The sequence below is a fragment of the Sus scrofa genome, chromosome 17, assembly GCF_054392235.1.
Source record: "Sus scrofa isolate SSC_HxYL_T2T_F1_AM1 chromosome 17, Sscrofa_HxYL_maternal_Yorkshire_Landrace_v2.0, whole genome shotgun sequence".
NCBI classification, from domain to species: Eukaryota; Metazoa; Chordata; class Mammalia; order Artiodactyla; family Suidae; genus Sus; species Sus scrofa.
In genome coordinates, this window is record NC_139399.1 from 7,353,405 (window position 1) to 7,372,522 (window position 19,118).

The 19,118-nt window shown below is 47.7% G+C and overlaps 1 long non-coding RNA gene across 3 annotated transcripts; it reads left to right on the forward strand.

Moving 5' to 3' along the window:
* Window positions 1–4,112: 4,112 nt before the first annotated feature.
* Window positions 4,113–13,766, forward strand: LOC110257412 (uncharacterized). 3 transcript variants are annotated; one of them, XR_014832672.1, is made up of 4 exons: window positions 4,113–4,544; window positions 8,704–8,969; window positions 10,043–10,169; window positions 11,810–13,766. It is a non-coding gene; the product is annotated as an uncharacterized LOC110257412 (long non-coding RNA). The 3 variants fall into 3 exon arrangements; XR_014832673.1 differs by having other exon boundaries at window positions 8,704–8,915; XR_014832671.1 differs by lacking the exons at window positions 10,043–10,169; window positions 11,810–13,766 and having other exon boundaries at window positions 8,704–9,429.
* The last annotated feature ends 5,352 nt before the right edge of the window (window positions 13,767–19,118 follow it).

Consider the following 19,118-nt stretch of genomic DNA (forward strand, 5'->3'; position numbering starts at 1 on the left):
GCCTGGGAACCTCCATATGCCATAGGAGTGGCCCTAGAAAAGACAAAAAGACAAAATAAATACATAAATGGCATCTCCTATAACAGTTATTTTTTGAACATTCACTTATGTCTCTGCACCTTTGCTGATAGTGTGAGACAGAGTTAGGGCTGCCTGCTTTTGGGCTCCCATCAACCTTTATCCAGTGTTCCCACTACAGCTCTGCTCACTTTGTACAGCGTTGCTCACGATCTGTTTCCTTATCTGCCTCTGCTGCTGGACTTAAGCTTCTCTGAAGCAGGGACCATTTTTTAAATTTGTATCCTTAGTGACACTTGGTGGACACTTAGTGGCGCTTGGTGGACTCTCGATCAATGTTTGTTGAATGTCGAGTTTATAGACGGTCCCTAATCTGCATCCTTTCTGCTCTTACAAAAACTATTATCTCCTTTCCTTCTGATCTTGAGGGAGTGACAGTTTCCACAAAAATCTATTTTCCAGACCCCTGAAATTTACTTCCTAAAGTATCAAAATCTGCTTTTGGTGGGTATTTATTTTTTTAAGTTTTTACACGCTCCCTCTCCTAAGTAAAATATACTAAGTGCAATATGTTCCTTGTTGATTTATCCCTGAAAGCACCAGCTTTAGGCTGGCTTGGAATGCATGACATCCTCTGGGGCCACTGATGGGATGGGACTTTTTGCCTCCACACCAAGTAACTCCATTCTCTTCTGGTTTTTGAGTTCTTTTTTCTTTCTGTCGTTTTCTGTTTCTTCCTTTTTTTTTTTTTTTTTTTGCTTTTTAGGGCCATACCCATGGCCTGCACCACAACCACAGCAACTCAGGCTCCGAGCCATGGCTGTGACCTACACCACAGCTCACAGCAACACCAGATCCTTAAGCCACTGAGAAAGGTCAGGGATGAAACCCACATGCTCATGGATAGCCAGATTCATTTCCACTGTGCCACAATGGGAACTCCTGGTTTTCGAGCTCTTGTGCTCTCTTCTTGTATTTTGGTCACTCCTTCTTGGTGTCAGTGTGCCCACTCTAACAGCACTGTCCAACACAGACCCTTTGCTCCTGTAATTTACCTTTTAATGGATATTAAAACGACAAGACTAATACATGCTCACTGACACACAAACAGAAGCGTTCCAAGGGAAAAAGTCAAAGTCCTCTCTTGTTCCCTTCCCATATCCACGCGCCCACTCTCTAGGCATAACCACTGTCGGCAGGCTAATGTATACCCCCATGGGCCATTGTCAGTAAATGTGGATGTACACTTGTGTATATACAGACATCAAATCATATATGCACACTGCTTTACGACTGGGTCTTCTTCCCACTTGACAATATACAGTAAGTATACTTGCATGTCAGTACATCCAAGTCCATCTTATTCTTTTTAATGGATGCCCCCTTTTAATTTGACAATCTTAATCAGCTGTGAATGGGAAAGCCAAACAATCAAGCTTATTAGAATTGTACCTAAGACAGAGTAAATCGGCTCTGAGTGAAGGCTCGAGGAATTCTCCTAGGAGTAAAATGTGTTAACTTTAGTGCATGGTCTTTGTAATGTTTATTTTGGCTACTCTGGGACTCTTTTTGCTTATTTCCTGGTTCATTACATTTTGGACAGCTGAGGTTCCTGGACGTAGGATCTGTGACTAAGTGAGATATTGCATATTAGATTGATTATATGATTATGCTATGGTTTTGGGGGGGGGGTTGCCTTTAATTTTCAAATTACAGTGTCTTTATAGAAAGTGATTATTTTTTTCTAATTCCTAAGTACTTGCATCATAGTGAGTACAGACCATTGCATATGGTAGCAATTAAAATATTTGGCTTGGTGATTGACATGGGACTTCTTATCTACATCATCTACCTGTGCACTGGATTTATGGGAACTCTATAAACTGATCTGAGGAAGCTTTTTACTACCAATGAACATTAAAGTAGTGACAGCATCTTGTCCTATAAATAATAAAATCCTGTTTAAGATTTATATGGGGTCTTCTGCCTTTATCTACTATAGTAAGTGGCTAAATCCTGTTAATTCTACCTTTTAGATTTCACTGTAACATGCCCTCTCTTCTCCATTCCCACTGCCTCAGTACCTTGGGTCAGATTCTATCATATCCCAACTGAATTGCTTGTAACAGACTGTTTGATTGGCCTCCCTGCCTCCAGTCTAAACTCCATCCTGCTCACCCAATAACTTGTGCTGTTTTTAAAACAGAAATTCTACCATTCACACTCCTGAAAAACCCTCCAATGGTTTCTTATCATCTATAGAATAAAGTCCACTTTCCTTAAATTAGTATACATAGCCTTCTTGTGACTTGCCTCACTTCTCCTGATTTTCACATGCTACTCAATGCTCACACTTCAATTTCTAGGGAAATCAAGTGGCTGTAGTTCCTTCAGCACGCAAGAGAGTTCACAATAAATGCTTGTTAAGTGAATGAATGAATGCAACACCTTATGTTGTTAGAATGGCCATTCAACCTGCTTGGCTCAAATGGTCCCTGTTTACCTCTGCCACCCCAGCATAATTGTTAATAATGCTCCTTTTCACTACCCAGTTTGTCTCAGACCAATAAATACATGGTCACCCTAATTACAGCAGTCATTGAATTGTTTTCTAACTCTGGGTTTACCTACTAGACTATGAGCTCTTTGGGGACAGAAATTTTGTTCATTTTACTTTTATATCCTCATTTATTCATTCAACTAAGAGACTGACATTTTTAGATGCTAAGGTATAATGTTGAATAAAACAAAGATGATTCTTGCCTTCACAGAGCATACAATTTAGCAGGAAAGAATAATCTAGCAGGACGAATAGTACCTAATTCAATAAATGCTGCTGTGTGAATGCATGGCTAAATGTGAATAAAGATTTCGAGGTTCCTTAACAACCCCAATCCCATGAATTACAGAGACAGAGTCATAAACATAGAACTCTGGGTTGATCAAATTAACTATTTCCTTAGTTGCTAGCTAAAAATTTTAAATACAAACACATACAACACATGTGTACCTAAGCATACATCATATTTAGATGCTTTATGTTAACTTTAAGGAAAAAGGGACCATAAAATTAGAGCAAGATTGAGACCGTGAGGACTCTATGTTTTTAGATAAACAATTTGTAACCCCATGTGGTTCTTCTGGGGGCCAATTATCAGTATATACTCCTCAGCCCCCCCATTTTTTTTGTTTGTTTTTGAGATGAGAAATCTGTGTTTTAGAAACTGAGCCACGAAAGAAAGGAGTGATTTCTTAAATCAGGATTAGATTTTAGTTGAGTTTCACTTTCAGAGCTTGGACTCCCTGCTATCCTAGTCTAGTTAACCATGTTCCCATGGGCAAATTACAAAACCCTTTCAACTTCAGTTTCCTCTTCTATGTATAAACTAGTGATAATATTATCTCCAAAATTGATCTAAGGATTAAATGAGATCATGTAATTCTAGAAGACACTCAGGGAATGCCAGTTTTCCATCCATTTCCCTATTTATCTTTCTGTGTGTGGTAACTTAAAGGATGATATTGAACTATTTGAGAAGAAAGAACTGTAACTATTCATACCAATATAATTTTTTTAGTCTCAAAACTGAGTGCTGAATGAGGCCCTCTCCATCCCCTCTGCAAATTATAGTTTTATTTATATTCATTTATTATCTTATTATAGGCAAAGCTCCAGAGAAGCATTTCAAGAGCAAAGTGATAGGTCAGATTTTTCTGGAAAAAGACAGAGTTTATGAGGGAGCCAGCATTTGGGAGGCAGTGGGTGTCAGTCTTAGAGATTTAGCCATTTATTCTTTTCACTTTTAGTTCAAGAGAGAAAGAACAGCAAACCATCCATTGAGTCCTTGTGTGTGTGTGGGGGGGGGGGTTGGTGGTAAATGTAAACAAAAGCAGGCGCTCTCTTCAGCTTCCACAATGTCTGGCGACCCTAAGACTTTCCAGCTCTTTTGTGAAGACCAGCAGGTCTGTTCTCCAGCAGTGTCCTGGGTTTGGACTCCGTTTCCCAGAGTCCCTTAGTGCCCTAATGTATTCAGTGCTCAGAGTGCCTGTGTGTGTGAGAGAGAGAATATGTGCATGCGCACGCGTGTCCCTGGGAGAGTGGAGGCTCTTTCACCGATTAGAGCCAGCGCTGAGAGGCAGCACTGCTCCTTCTCTCACACCAACCGAGTCTCTTGATCTGTACGTGCAATCCCAGGCAGCTCTGGAGCACAAAGCCTGGGCCAGCTGCCTGCTGCCGCCGCCTCTGCGCGCCCAGTACTTTTTATGCACCACACTCACCGCCTCCTTCGCTCTGCGTCCTGAAAAGTGCGACTGGTCTCCGAAGGAATCTCCATGGAAAGTAGAGACCAGAAAGGGGTGTGGATGTGTGTGTGGACGCCAGATGGGTGGGTGCGAGTGTGGCCGGTTGCTCAGGAACCTGGCTAACTTTCCAGGTCCGTTTCCTGGGGATTCGGGCAGCTCCCCCCACCGCTGCCCCCAGGCAGGCGCAGGGGCAGGGGCAGGAGCAGGAGCAGAGATCTGAACAGGTGCGTCTCAGATCTTGGCGACGGTGCCTCCTGCCATCTGTGCCCTGCGCACTCCTTGCGCTGCCTCACTCAAACTTTCCTCTTGAGTTTTCCTTAATGTGTTTTATTTGGGGGGTGAGAGGGGGAGGAACCAGACGCGGGAATTGGGCAAGTGGGGAGGTCGAGGGGGCAGAGGTAGCAGGGGAAGGAAGCGGAACTTTTCTCCATCCTTTAATAAGCCGCATTACCACTTTGCTTGGGTCCAATGCGAGAATGCCCCCTCGCCCAGCTCCCCTGTGGATCCCACCCATTGGGGCCCCGGCTGGGTGGTACTCAGCGGGGAGCCCAAGGTGGCTGGCGGGACCGGGAAGGGGATATCCGAATGAGAAAGGACCCGGACCCCCTACGCACCACACCCGGTTGGCCCGGCGGGGTGCCTGAGAGAGGCTGGAAGCCAGGGGCCCGCCGGGGCTCGGCTTACTTTCCTGGAGGGGATGGGGGGTGAAAGGCGTGGAGGGGTGGGGGTGGGATGGGAGAAGCCACCGCGGGCAGGAAGGAGGCAGGTGCTGGACGGGAGGCGGACTGCTCCAAACAAAGCGGATAAACTCCCCGCTCCGCTGGGCCTGCCTGCCTGGCCTCAGAGCAGCCGGCCGGTGGGGGGGGGGGGGGGTCTCCCGGGATTTTCAGCTCCGGGACTCTCTCCCAGCGGTTCTACGGAGCAGGGTGTGAGGATCTCCGTACAGACAGCAGCGCGTGGCTCTTTTCGTAGTTTTGTTTTTAGCTTAGATCAGCCTTAAACTGAGTAACAATTTCTCTTTCTCCGACCTGAGAACAAAACTTTTCAGCGAGCACGCTGGGCGCTGAGGTCCTGCGGCCACCGTCGCCGCGCTTGTCAGCCCAGGCGGAGCGACCCTTTCTGCCCGGAGACCAGCCCCGCCACCGCGCTCGCGAGGCTCTGGCCGTCCCCCTCCCCAGCCCCGGGCTTTTCAGGGCTCATCCTGAGCGTTTCGCCTTTGTGCTTGATAATGGAAAGCCTTTTCTTCCAGGGCACATCAAACTTGGGCAGAGAGCTTCCGTGTGGCCCCCGAGTGAGGCCGCCCGGGGCGATGAGGCCATCTGAGGGGATGCCCGGACTCTTCCTCCACTCCAGGAGACCCTCCAAGTGCTCCAGTCCCGGGTGGACCCCGGCCAGCCAGCGCCCGTGGGAACCCCGAAGTAGCTGGGGCTTTGGCTGCCCAGAGGCAGGGGAAGAGCTCTCGCTTCTGTTCAGAACATGTTCACTCGGGCCCTGGCCGCGGTTCCAGGGGAGGACCAGGGCCTGAGCCCTGACCCAGCCACGCGTCACACCACTCGGAAGCGTAGAGTGGGGAAGCTTGGAATGGCACTCAGGCCTGCCGGGCCAGGCGGTCAGTCCGGGGTCTCTGGCCTATGCCACCTCCTGCCCAGGAGCAGCTCAGAGGTGCTGTCTGCCCATGGGCTCTCTCTGCCCACGATGCCCACCAACCAAGTCTCGCCTCTTGCTTCCGCTCCGGACTCTGCTTGAAGGGGAAAGGGGAAAGAAAGGAAAAATACAGAGAAAAAAGGGCGGGCTGGGGGGAAGCGGCGTGTAGGCTGGAGGGAACAGAGCAGGCAGGGGTGCGGGTCTCCTCCTCTGCCCGGCTCCGGGCTTCTTCCTGCAAATGGAAAGGGAGCCAAAGGGGGAAAGGCAGAAAGAGCGTGGAGGAAAAAGGATGCAAGCGTCTTACGTGCCTGGCCTTTCCGACCCGTGCAAACCTGGCGAAGGCGGCGTGGGTTCGCTTGCCGTACACCGGGGAGTGCGGGAAGGCCGAGGTCGGGGCAGCGCCTCACTGCCAGTGACAGACGGGGCTGGGCGCCGAGCGAGCTAGCGAGGGCACACACCTGTTGTGCAGGTTGCGTAGTGTGCGGCGGCCGAGCGGCTGCGACTGGAGATGCAGAGCCCTCCCTCCCAAACCCCAGGCCCGCTGTCCTGGGACCGGGAGGGCCTGGCTGTCCCGCGCCGGCCCTCATGCAGGAACCCTGCGATCTGGGAGCTGGGTGGCTACCCGCCGAAGTGGTTGCACGCGGCGACGGGCCCCGGGTCACCCTCAGGGCAGGGCTGTTCAGGGGCACGAGGTCCGTGGACGTTGATTGAAGGCAGCCTCTTCTGAGCCCCTGCCTCATGGGTCCTGCCTGGCCGCCGACCAGGGCGCGTCACACTTAGCGGGTCTTCCCCGGCCGGCGCCTTGGTTCCCCAAAGTTACAAACAGATGTTCCAAGTGGAGGTCGTTGGGAACCAAAGTATTCTTTATGCAAAGCCACCGCGAGCTGGAGGGAGAGGTCAGGCCGAGGACTGATGGGTACAGCTCTGCACTGGCCCTAAGTTTATGTAGGTCTCGCCTTCACTTCTTCTCCCTCTGTTTTCCCTGAAAGAGTTGGGTTTTCCAGGTGAATACTCTTGGCGGCTGAATTGTGCCCGCGCTCGCTGAGCTGCAGCCCTGCGGCCCCTCACTCTCCGACAGGCCGGTTGGTCTCGGCTTCTTATCCGCTGGCCAAGCCGGGCCTGAATCCGGATCCAAACCTGGGAGCGGCCCCCGGCCACTTCTAAATCGCTGGCGTTGACCCCAGCCTTCTGCTTCCTGAGCTCGTGCTTCTGGTGCTCAGAATTTCTGCTGGAGCAGAGTTTCCAGATACCACAAAAAAAAAAAAAAATCATTTGTTCTATTATTTTAATTCTTGCCTTTTGGAAACGGTACATAGACCACAAAAATGTCACCTGTTGTAATAAGCAGAGGAGTGTGGTGCGTGAGTTTTAATTGCCAGCAGAATCTTAGTTTGGTGGGCAACGGCGGCGCCGCTTCCTTCTACTCAGATCCCTAGGCGAGGGTCAGGAAGTCCAGATCCTGGACAGGGATGGTCCGAGGCAGGGGTGGGAGGTTGCCCGCTCTCTGAAACTGTCTCTCTGGCTTTTGGTTTTTCAGGGCGAAAGTGGCTAGTCCGTGCCGGAGAGCGCGGAGCGCTGAGCATCAGCCCAGCTTCAGACATGTTCGCCTTCCAAACACTAGCTCCTTCATTCCATTTGTCTTGGTTCTGGCAAGTTTAACCACGCGATTAGTAATCTCCTTAATTTTTCAGTTAGCTGGCATTTTGTAATCACTTTAAACCAGGGTCAGGTGTGTGATTTAACAAACTCCCACACATACAGCCCCGAACCAAACCCATCACGTCAAGGATTTGAAATTTTTAAAAACTCAGTATTTGTTGGTTTCCTCCATCTAACCTCACCGCCTGCCAGACAATTTATTTAGCTTCGTGGATTGATCCCTCCTCCTTGTTTAGTTAATTCAACAAAGACTTTTTGCAATCTGTTTGGAGTTTGTCTGATGCCGTGGAAAAGTAGCTGATGATTTATTTGGTTGCTTTTTGATTTCTGTCTTCAGTCCTTCTTTCTCCTCCTTTCAGCAGGGATGTCAGCTGTTATTACTTCCTATTGATCCCTTTGCAATGTGAGAAGTGAACTAAAATTAATGTCAAGTCCACTGCTGGGATCAATAGCTGGAGTTGTTTTAATCTGGATTTGCATGAAGTGCTAAATTAAAAAAAAATCAGCATAGAAGCAGAAAAGCAACACTTTCCCTTTGCCCAGTTCTTTACATTCACCCAAATGATCCATCAAGCTGATTATCTTACAATCCGTATTTTTTTAATTAAGAGGATTAGTTAGTTTTCTTATTTTGGGTTCTGTGTTTAAACCCATGACATTTTGACATTGGGAGTGTATTAACTATAGATTTTCATAATGACTGTGGTCTGCTGAAGCTTCTTCTATACAAGTTGTTAATGTGAGGAGGGGGTAAGAAAGAAAAGGGAAAAGAAAAACAGCACTCCCCCCCCCCACAGAGACCACCACTCACACAGGGGAGTAAAAGAGTTGTGGCCTGGGAAAATATTGCTGATTTCTTTTCAGTATAATGAAGTTTCAAATGAATAACCAGGTTTGAGCGATTCACCATGTTGGAGTGTCGGGTGCTGTCGCCAGATTACTAATTTATGAAACTCATTGAACATAATGAGGTGATCCAGGAAGTAAAACTAGAAAGTGAATCCTTTGGGTGATGGTTATTTTGGGGGGAAACATTCCTCCCCTCACACCCCCCTGTATTACCTTTACCTCTTTCTCCAGCTTGCCTCCTGTAGCCCTGCTTGTTTTATGCCTGTCAGTGAGGAGCTGCTTAGGAGCCTTGGAACCAGCCCTGGACCCACTTTTGGAGCATCCATGTTGGCACGACCATTAATCTGACTTGGAAACAGCCAGGAACAGGATTCCCAGACTCGTCAGGCTCACTGGCTGTCCTTGGCAGATCATTCCCTGCACTGCTATAACTTGACAGGAAAGTTATTTAAAATTTGGAGGAGAGAAAAATCCTTTAATGTGAGCTACATAATCTGGTAATTTAGCAATGACGTCTATAAGGAAAAATGCCAAATGAGGAAGCAGTCTGATGGTGTGCACTCATCTTCCCAATTAATAACAGTCATTGACACGTTGGCTACAGGATGGGAGAAGGAAATACTCTGGGCACTGCATTAAGTGGGGAGGATTCATCCACTGTTTAACTGAGGCCTATTTGAAGGAACAGCAAAGATACCCCATCTGGGTGGGGTGCTTTTTTTTAAGAGAGGGGGTAAATTTTATTTGAGACAATTAGAGGGTATAATTGGCAGCAGATGATGCTTTGGGGTTACACTTTGCGTTTCATTGTTTTTATTTAGTGCATATTTTTAAGCTAATGAGTCCTAGTATTCATCTCATGATATCCTGACTTACCCATACAACCCTTCCTCCCCACCCCCAACTCAAAATACATTTTGAAACAGCATCAGTGGCTATGAAAATGTACAAGTGAAATTTAAAAGGGAAATTGAAAGAAGTCTTTCTGAACTCCAATTTCTTCCAGCGGCCTTTAGCAGACATCAACTCTGTCTGGGCCAATAAGTGGAGGAAAATAAGTCAGAAATTTTGTTAACATTTTGCTCTAAATGTTAATGGCAAAATGCAAGGCGGTTTACAAATCTGCTTAAGAGTGAGTGCATCATGGTGTTCCCGTCGTGGTGCAGTGGTTAAGGAATCCGACTAGGAACCATGAGGTTGCGGTCCCTGGCCTTGCTCAGTGGGTTAAAGGATCTGGCGTTGCCCTGAGCTGTGGTGTAGGTTGCAGACACGGCTCGGATCCCACGTTGCGCCGAGGGAGCGGCCCAAGAAATAGCAAAAAGACAAAAAAAAAAAAAAAAAAAAAAGAGTGAGTGCATCAGTAACTGAAGGGACCTATGCATTCTTCGCTGCCCCAGGAAGACAGATGCTTCTAGAGAACATATGCCAAAGGCACCCGTAATGTTTTTAAACATTGTCAGAGACACCAGACACTATTGATGCAGGTTTTGTTCCTTCTCAGAAGAGAGAATGCCTGTGTGGTTTGAGAGGGCTGTGGATCAAAAATAATGCTGCTGTTGTTTCTTCACAGAGCACTTCTGCGGGGAGCCAAGAAAATGCAGTGACTCAAAACAAGGACCTTACCTGATGGCAAAAAAACCCCTAAAGGCAGGTTCCTAACCAAGAAAGGGAGCTCACCTGAACGGTACAAGCCGAAGGTGGGCCTCTGGTCAGGATGAAAGCTTGCCTGGTTACACAGCTCTCATTTTGATATTGATGTGGAAGAATTGGGGCTTTCCTGGGAAAGCAGTTTGCATGTTTGCGCTGGAGAACATGGATTGTTTCTCGGGTGACCTAGTCTTTCCTGTTGTTTTATTTGTTATTCAGTTTTCCTCAGTCTTTCCTGATTATTTACTTATTATTCTTATTTTCCATTCTTATTTTCCTGTGGTGATTTGTGATTTAACAAAATTACAACAATAATATAATAAAAATTTCACCCTGAAGGACTTTTCCCTATTCATATCCATATTAATTAATATATGGTGTTTATCTACTAACTAGTTACAGTGAACTTTAGAGTTAGGATTTTAATGAAGTTCATAGAAGTTAGGCATATATTATTCTTGACCAAAAGACACCTAGCTATGAGTTATAGAAGCTTTTAAGTGATAGCTAGTTTAGTTGGTTTATATTTTCTTACACTGTCTCCTTGTTATAACACTTTAAAGACAAGCACCAGTCTAAAAACAAGATTTGTACATGCAAAATTCTTGTGTCCATGACCTCTTCAACTTGTGGAGACTTGCTGGCCATGGGATGATTTGTACTGAGTCTCCTCCTTTCCACATGATGTATTGTACCTAACTGCCCTTAAACTGTACTCACTAAATTTAGTTAAGACAAAGATGTTAGAACGTGATGTATAGCTGCTGTACCATGTAAAAGTTAACCAATGTACTTTTAACACTATGATGTAATCTGTAGTGAAAAGCTGTCTATATAATCAACCACTTATGCCAATAAAATTTGAGCAGTCCAGCGCCCTGAAAGAAGGGACAAAGAGGCTGTCTCTGTTGCCAAGGCTGATGTCTATATCTCTCCTTTGGGAAAAAGTGTACACTTCCTGGCCGCTGGAGCTGGCCTCCGGCACCACACTTCTTTCTGGAAACAGTCTTAGATGACTCATGATGTGTGTGTGTGTGTGTGTGTGTGTGTGTATGTGTGTGTGTGTGTGTGTGTGTGTGTTTGTATGTGTGTGTGTGCGCGCCAGCCAATGTGTGTAGTTTATCTACATGTACAGTGTGTACCAACTACCACGCAGAGATGTTCAGGGTCTAGAAGTGCTTGATTTAGGGGGTGTTTCTGTCTCAGGGCATTGTTAGGGATGATGGAGAGGGGATGTGGATGTGGGGGGGGTCCTCTGGGTAGAACCTGGCCTCTGTGTGAACGTCAGCCTTGCCATGAGTGGGGCATGCAGGTGCAGGCTCTTTAAAATACAGGTTCCACCTAATCTACTGGGTGACTTGGCCTTCCAAAGCTCATTTGCTCAGGGAATATTGTATTGGGAGGTTTTATGATTTTTTTTCCCATTGCTGGGCTCAGGAGCGGTTCACCTGGAATGTGTAGGGACCAAAGTCAGCTACACGTACATCACAGTAAGTTGTCTATTGATTTTCCTGAATGAAAACGGTCTGATGCTGCTGCCCACTGGCTCCTAAAGCCTGTAGTGTCTCTTGCCCGAGCATCCGTAAGCCAGAAGAATAGTGTTTGATCACTGGGTGTTTCTCTTTTTTTTTCCCTCCCCCTGACCTTCCCCACCCCTCTGCTCTTTTTTTTCTCTTTGCTGTTTCTACAGGTCTTAGACAACGTTGATTCCCCAGTGACATTCCCTGCCCTGATCCCAGGTGCCACTCCCTCCCAGAGAAGACTGCTTCTTGTGTGACACCAGCCATAGAGAGAGACTCCGATGGACTTACACCAGGCAGCCTTCAAGATGGAGAACTCATCCTGCCTCCCCAACCCGCTGGCATCCCCAGCACTGATGGTCCTGGGGTCCATGGCCAAGACCAGCCTTGATGCTTCCATCCCTTGCCAGCAGCCACGACCCTTCGGTGTACCTGTCTCTGTAGACAAGGACGTGCACATTCCATTCACCAATGGTTCCTACACCTTTGCCTCTATGTACCATCGGCAAGGTGGGGTGCCGGGCACTTTTGCCAACCGTGATTTCCCCCCTTATTTACTATACCTCCACTCACAGTTTGCTCCCTCCAATCTAGATTGCACCCCAATCAGTATGCTGAATCATAGTGGAGTGGGGGCTTTCCATCTCTTTGCTTCTGCTGAGGACCAGGAGAGTTATCAGTTAGGTGACTTAAAAACTGCCATGACACAGAGTCTCAGATGCAGGTGTCAAGGAATATGACTTTGGGACACAGCTGCCATCTAGCTCCCCCAGTTCACTTAAGGTTGATGACACTGGGAGGAAGATTTTTGCTGTCTCTGGCCTCATTTCGGATTGGGAAACCTCATTTAGCCCAGAGGGTTGGAATGACAGATCTAAGTACTTTGGTGCCACCCTTCCCAAACCCCAGTAAGCCCTGCCTTGCAGTGTGTTCAACAGGTCGTGGTGTTTTTTCCTGCTCCTGGCAATGGGGAGGGCCGACTCCGTCCCATTCCGTAGCTGTGGAGTGCTGACATTTACTTGTCTCTTGTCAATAAGCATTGATGGTCCTTGTAGGAAATGTTTTTCTGAGGGTAGCCAGAGGCATGTTGGCCTGCACTGCCCTTCCCTCCAGTGCACCATTGGCTTCCTCTCTGGGGACTGTGGGGTGGAGAGGGGTGCTGTGTCTGCACCAGAGGGAATATCACTTCATTAGTAAGGGTAGGTTCCTAAGAATTTGGGGGGCCTGAAGAAGCCTGCACAGGCCTCCTCTCTTTGTTGGCCTCATTACATTTGTGTCTCTGGTCTCAGGATTATTTTTTTAGCTTTTCTATTGTATCACAGCCAACAGACTCCATGTGATTTTATTTTCACAACTCTCAGCCCTTGTCCAAATCAGGCTATTTTTCGGAGATGGACGAAGATGTCGTCAAACACCATAAAGCATTTCCTTGCAGTCATAAGGACTGGAAAGCCAACTTCTATGGGGATTTAACAAGTTTGCTGGGTGCTTATCCCAGGGCTCGCGTTCAGGACTAAGCATGGTTGGCCTGTGTGTCTGCTCCATATTTGATGCTCACAGCTACCGTTCATTTCTGCTCCTGGACCAGCTTTCTCATGTTCTCCAAATGCCTTGTCAGGTTCTGGCTCCCTTCACTAACAGTTGGAGCTAAACCTTAATTTGAAACTTGTAGACTAGGAGTGTTGACCTCTGCCATCCTCTCTAATGTAATCAGATGAGAATTGCAGCTCTTGGACTCTGGGTACATGCCCCCCCCCCCCCCCCCCCGCTGAGCAGTTTTCTTCAAGCCTGGTGAGAATTTATGAACTGAGAGTGTTTTTCCACCCAACCCTTTGTTCTGAGATTTGCTTCATTTTATTTTCTTAAGCAAACTATACCTGGTTTGCTTGACTCTCCTCTCTATTTTTTTGTGCTCCCATCCACTCTATAAGCACCACCACGAATGCCATTTTTTTCTCTTCCCTTTTGATGCCAAGGAGAGTAATAGAGAAGTTGCAGCTCTCTGCGCTGTCGGCACTGCTTCCTCAGGCTGTCTCCTTGACTTAGGCACTGTGTTAACTTTCCTGTGCTAAAAGGCATCTGCCTAAACCCAGCGTACCTTTTGAATAAAAGTCATCATAAAATCAACCTGCCTTGTAAATGCATCACTCTTTGGTTTTGAAATATGTTGTGAGGGTGTCTTTTATGTCAGCGTCTATAAGCCTGAGACCTCCCCACTTAAGGGAGAAGGCTGCTTTTGCTATCTGACAGCACAACTGCCGGTGTTCTCTCTCTCTTGCTTTAGCCCCTATTCCACCTTTTCTCTGTCTGTTCAGCTGGTGTGTGTGTGTGTGTGTGTATGTGTGTGTGTATGTGTGTCTGAGAGAGAGTGAGAGGGAGGTGATCCTGTTTGGGGGTTATACTTGCTGAACAGGGACTGGTGTTGTATTGGTCTGGTTTAGTTTGGTTTAGTTTTCGTTTGTCAGGGTACAGGGGATCAAGGCTAACTTTAATTTGACCTCTGGCCAAAATGGCCTGGGGTTTGGGTGTGTTAGATGCTGCTCCTTTTCTTTTCTCCAAATGAAAGTTGAAAATGAAACCCTCTCAAAACTAACATGCCACCAAGTAGCACGTGGAGATCAAGATTCCTTTATTTTCCCCTAACAAATCCAGCTTGTCTCCATTTTTCCAATTTTTTTTTTTTTAAGCCCAAACCCCTATCAGACCTCCCAGAGTGGTAGAAAGCTTGTTAGTTGAGTCAGAACTCATAGATGTGGATATCCATTCCCCTCCATGTGTCAAAGCCATAACTCTACTGTTTGCCTGGTGTGCATTGTGTGGGGGTGTCATCCCCCTTGGAGATGGGTCCCTCACCCAGGAATATGCCTGGGTGGAGAAAAATTAAATGAGTCTGCCTCCCAAAGTGAAATGGGATTCTGACCTTGAAATTAATGAGATTCTGGTCAGAAGGGTGGAGAAACTTCTTTATGTCAAAATGTAGCATTGTAAAAATTGGAGCCCTTTCCCCTCTCATTTGTTTAAAATATCCTTCCCTTCGTGTGTATTTTGTGTTCTCTTTTTTCTCTCCCACAAACATTAGAGCCATGGGCGTGTCTGTGCATGTAGGATGTTTGTCCACTCACATTATTATCTGACTGATCTTTAATGAGAAATAAAAGGTACAAAGTGCACAGGAGGCTGTTACCCTGTGATAAGCCTGGATTTGTGCTCCTTCCTCCTCTCCTGGACTTGGGTGGTGTAGCAGCCTTTGCAGGGTTGTACTGGGTTGCATTTGTGCTGTGGATTTTTAGTTTGGGGAAGGCTGGCGAAACATTTTTCTGTGGGGAAGGGTCAGAGAGGCACTGCGACAAAGTCTGCCACAGCTTTCTTGGCTCCTGTCATATGCCGATGTGTGTCAGAATATTTATGGTCTGTTTTATGTAAACACATATTTAAGGGCGGTTAGAAGGCCTGATTATTCCCACTAGATGCCTTTCAGGTTGTCCCTACAGAATTGTTTTGAAATAAGTAATATTTCTCAAATAATCGAGTGGCAGTATACAAGCCTGCTTCCAAAGGGAGAGCTCAAGGGGCAGAGGGGCCAGTGTGGGGGGTGGGGAGATGAGAAGAGAGAGGATAGAAAGTGTTCAGAAGAGCCAAGTGACAGCATACAGAGGCTTTTCCCCACATGGCCGCAATTAACCGTGTATATCTTAGGCTTTGTAATTCTTTAAATTTCATCTTTGAAATGGTTGACTCATTTTTCAGTCTCCTTATATAAATAAAATATTTTTCTCATAAAATATATTTTAAAAGTTGTAATTAAATACAACAATAAAACTCCTAAATAAGCATGTAGCTTTAGGGTTTTGTTGGAGGATGGGGGTGAGTGTGGGTGTGTGTGTGTGTTCCTTGCTTAGAGTAGAAGTTTTATGACTGAGTTTTAGGTCAATGAAAAATCAGTTTTACAGTGGAAACACTGACAGTTTTTACTGTACAGCCACCCTCTGCTCACACACTGTGACCATATGCAGATACGTCCACATCTGAGAGCATTTGAAAGAGGGGCCTGCATTCGTGGTGTAATGCACACGTGTTCTTTCCTTCAATCTGGGTACCCAGAGGCAGGATTTCTTTTGTGATTAAATATGCATATTTGTAGAAAGAAATGTAGCTACTCGGGTAAAGTATCATCTCTCCTAGTGGATGACTCCGGTTTGCTTGCCTGCTCATGTCCCTGGCATCCCAGGTAAGTCCTGAGGTCGGTGTTGGGCTCTATGGAAAAAAAAAGAAGCCTTTACTCAAGAGGACTGACTTAAATGTGCCCTGGAAAAAGGGGAGAAGTATTTTGTGAGAAGCCATGCATGGAGGATGCACAATTCCCCAGGAAAGGGACTGAGGTAACTCATGTTTATTGTCATTCCCTGAACCCTCTCCAAGTCTCCTTGTCCAGGGAAATGACGTGAAAATTTATGGACCAATTACAAATAGTCCATGTGTGTCTTACATATGAAGTGTCTACAGATATGTTTCCCAGGGCTTTTAAAAATAAACGTTTCCTCATTAAGGAAACTTTACAATGAAAGAGAAAATAAGTATTGTCTGCTGCCTTGTGCTAGAATCTATATACATTTATTACCCCCTTAGCACCCTGGCTCTTATCATGTACATTTCCTGATTGTTCTCTGTAGACCACTCCTATGCCCAATTCTTGTCCGGGTGACAGTTTTTGGCTGGCCCACCAGTGTATCCACTCAGCCCAAATTGGAGTTGGCCAGAATTCCTGCTCACCCTGAGGGCTGAGAGGGACCAGAACTGTCCCTGGAGAGTGATGGTGGGCCCTGCCTTCTGGTTCACTTCAGAGATGGGCACTGGGCACTGACCCCTTCCCTGTGGTCAGGCAGAGTCACAGGTAGGCAGGTGGCTCACAGCAGTTCCCAGATGTTCTGCGTTGCTCTCAATTTTGATGTATTTGAAAAGTCATTCCAATTTGAAAGTCGGAGATGGTATTTTGTACTCTCGCATGTGTCTTTACAAAGGCCCTTATCACTGCAGACCCTATGTCCTGAGAATCAAATCAGCTGAGCCTACATAGAGCCCAGGGCAGTCTGGAGTGAGAAAGGCTGGCTCCATCCTGGGGGTGGTGTTAGGGGGGCTACTTCCTAAGAGCTCTGGGACTGGGCTGGGTGGGGACTCTGATCTGGGCTTGTAGGAGAATTGGTCTTGCTGGAGAGCCTGTTTGGGGGCAGTTCTCAGGTCACTGGGCTCAACTTCTGGATTGTAGCTGGAGCAGATGACTGCTCTGAAAGGGTGAGCAAATCAACAGAGAGATGGGTCAGATGGTTCCCTCTGTATTGACTGTACTGACTGCCCAGACCTTGCAGGATTGTGGGCTCAGCGGCTCCAGCAGTCCCTTTTCCCTCCCCCTCTGGGGTGGGTGGGGGAACTCCTGTGGTATGTGTGGTTGTTTCTGGTTGTCCACTCCCCACACAGTCAGGGAGACTCCTTTTTTTTTTTTTTTTTTGTCTTTTTGCCATTTCTTGGGCCGCTCCCCGCGGCATATGGAGGTTCCCAGGCTAGGGGTTGAATCGGAGCTGTATCCACCGGCCTACGCCAGAGCCACAGCAACGCGGGATCCGAGCCGCGTCTGCAACCCACACCACAGCTCACGGCAACGCCGGATCATTAACCCACTGAGCAAGAGCAGGGATCGAACCCGCAACCTCATGGTTCCTAGTCGGATTCGTTAACCACTGCACCACGACGGGAACTCCAGGGAGACTCCTTTTCATGCTAATGGGTTTAATTGTCTTGTTGGGATAAAGAAATGTTTACACAGCTAAAGTGGGGCCGGGCAGGACCAGAGCAGTCCCTGATGGCTTCAGAGCCATCTGGCCTGGCTTGGCTTGGCTCGCCGCTCCCGCTCCTGCTCTCCTCTCCTGCCCTCGCTCCACGCCGCACCGCCCTGGTTGGCTGCCTCCTCGCGGGGCCAGAATGCCTAATCACCACGGTGAGAAAACCACAGCAGCCCTCCCTCCTCCCCTCGTGCCCTCCCTCCCATCAATTGTCACGCAGAAGTGATCCGGGCAGCCCTTTCCTCGCAGCTGCCAGCCCTTTCCTCGCAGCTGCCGGCCAGCCTCTCGCCGCTCTGGGCAGAAGGGTGGCTGGTAATTGATCATTTGGGGGAGGAGGCGTGGGGACCCCTGGGGCGAGGAAGGACCACCAAGCGGGTCCCGTTGGCTTCCTTGAAAAGGACCCCCCAGCCTCCGCCACGGAGATGGCGTCCAACTGGTTTCAGAAATGCCGGTGACCTCGCTGTCGCTGGGCTGGACTCGGAAGCTGTGGGAGAACTCTGGGCGGCCGCCCCGGGGCGGAGCGAGCCCCGCACCGCCAATGCCGCTGCAGCCGCTCGCGACCCGGACCCAAGCTCTGCCTGGTCCCTACCCCCACCCCGCCCCACCCTCCACGCCCAGCATCCCCAAGTTGCACAGAGAACTGAGCCCCGGGCGGGTTTCCCACATGTCGTCTGAGCCTCGGAGAGAGTGGGATGGGGTGAGGATGTGGGAGGGGGTGTGACCGAGGTGGGGGCGCGCCCACGCGGAGGTCGGGGCGATCTGGGACCTGGCGAGAGGTACAGATGGGCGGGCGGTGGAGTGAGGAGAGAGGGGACCCTGCGCGGGACCACGGAGGGGGCCTCGCACAGAGAACAGGGAGGATGAACGTGTGCACACGCGCATCTGGATCTAGCGTCGCCCTCCGCACCCAGGACTTTTGAGGTTTCTCACGTCGGTTCGAAATGTTTTCCCGTCTTGCTTTTCAAGTCCGGAGAATGTCTCGCAAGTCCTGGGGTTCATGAATAGGCAGGACGGCTGGTATTTGGGCAAGGCGAGTCACGGTCGCCTCTGAGCCACCATCTGAGGCTTGCAACCAGCACAGCGGGACTCGTTAATGTCTCGGCAATTTCTGGAACTCTTCCCACGGGAAGTTTTCCGGGGCTGCCTTCCGGTCAGCGGCCCCAGGTTGATTATTTGGTGGCCCTTTTTTGTTTGAAAACAAAAAACACACATTGTGTCCAAATAAGAAAAGTTGCTCTCCCTCCCCACCCCCTTTCCTCATTAGGTAGGGAAGAGGAAACTGAAAAATAGAATTATATTTTTATATTGGTTTTTCTTATTTTTAACCCTTATTAACTAATCCATCTGGTTAATAAATGTTGTCACAAGTTGAAATATAGCCTTTGTAAATACTTGGGATTTGGAGTGACAAGACATTTAATAGTTATATTTTTATGATGGTTTTTCATATTTTAACTCTTTAACCACATCCATCTGGTCAATAACTATCAGCACATGTTTGAATGTACTCTTTACAAATACTTCAGATTCAGGGTGATGATACATTTTATTGTAAAACCCACATGATTTTAACAACAAAATAACATAATTTTTGAATTTAAATATTCTCTTCAGACAGTGTGATAGCATTTCCTAATGCCATTTT